This window comes from Seriola lalandi, unplaced genomic scaffold, assembly GCF_002814215.2.
Source record: "Seriola lalandi dorsalis isolate HSWRI2012SDOR001 ecotype SW California unplaced genomic scaffold, Sedor1 jcf7180002031084, whole genome shotgun sequence".
In the NCBI taxonomy this organism is placed as follows: Eukaryota; Metazoa; Chordata; class Actinopteri; order Carangiformes; family Carangidae; genus Seriola; species Seriola lalandi.
Genome location: NW_019501728.1, coordinates 1 through 310, shown reverse-complemented (window position 1 = coordinate 310; position 310 = coordinate 1). Strand labels below are relative to the sequence as shown.

The 310-nt window shown below is 46.5% G+C and overlaps 1 non-coding gene across 1 annotated transcript; it reads right to left on the bottom strand.

The window, feature by feature from the left end:
• Positions 1-97: 97 nt before the first annotated feature.
• Positions 98-170, bottom strand: trnav-cac (transfer RNA valine (anticodon CAC)). The gene has a single exon. It is a non-coding gene; the product is annotated as a tRNA-Val (tRNA).
• Between the last annotated feature and the right edge of the window lie 140 nt (positions 171-310).

The window sequence follows — 310 nt, the reverse complement described above, 5'->3', positions numbered from 1 at the left end:
CGGAAACTACACATTTCTAGTGGACGGGGAAATAGGCGAAACCCTGTTGAGCGATATTAGTAATTAATAAAGAATTAGCACGGTCGACAAAACCTATTGTTTCCGCCCGGTTTCGAACCGGGGACCTTTCGCGTGTGAGGCGAACGTGATAACCACTACACTACGGAAACTACACATTTCTAGTGGACGGGGAAATAGGCGAAACCCTGTTGAGCGATATTAGTAATTAATAAAGATTTGAATTAGCACGATCAACCAAACCTATTGTTTCCGCCCGGTTTCGAACCGGGGACCTTTCGCGTGTGAGGCG